The sequence below is a fragment of the Cynoglossus semilaevis genome, chromosome 6 (genome assembly GCF_000523025.1).
Source record: "Cynoglossus semilaevis isolate Cse_v1.0 chromosome 6, Cse_v1.0, whole genome shotgun sequence".
Lineage (NCBI taxonomy): Eukaryota > Metazoa > Chordata > Actinopteri > Pleuronectiformes > Cynoglossidae > Cynoglossus > Cynoglossus semilaevis.
Window position 1 is genome coordinate 1,827,496 of NC_024312.1, and position 542 is coordinate 1,828,037.

A 542-nucleotide genomic window follows, 5' to 3' on the forward strand; every position below is an offset into this window, starting at 1 on the left:
AACGTGTGCGAGGAGGTGAAGCCTGGAGCGGCGCAGACAGAAATGCAGACAGAGATAGTAAAAGAGTTCGCTCACTTCAGCTGGAATGTAGTTTGTGTCATCTCAGTGACTCACTATTATAGCAGCACACACTCACACACACTCACACACACTCACACACACACACGTACAGTATGTCATAGTACCGTTTTGACTCCTCACAGTCAGACTGTCTCCAGTTTCCCTCTGTCTCCTCCTAAAGCTTCGATCAAAAACGCCTGACATTAAATATTCATGTGCAGCTCAATCAGACGTTGGAGTTTTGTTTTTTTGTTGTTGTTTTTTTTTTGGAGTGAAGTCACAATCAACCTGACAGTGAATTTGGTCGGTGCAGTTGTTGTTGTGTTTTTTGGTTTCCGATCCCTCCAGGAATTGCAGTTGTAACGGCTGCTCAGTGCCGACCTCAGCGCCGTGTGAAGTTGAAGACGTGAGAACCGAGGTAAGAACGTGAGAGTCGGGCGCTGAAATATTTAGTAGATGAGTGATTCCTCAGCCGCCGTGTC

The 542-nt window shown here is 46.5% G+C and overlaps 1 protein-coding gene across 3 annotated transcripts in view; it reads right to left on the reverse strand.

Annotated features, from left to right (window-relative positions):
* Positions 1-542, reverse strand: part of cbfb (core-binding factor subunit beta) — a 27,588-nt gene that overhangs the window by 1,090 nt on the left and 25,956 nt on the right. The window lies entirely within an intron of this gene.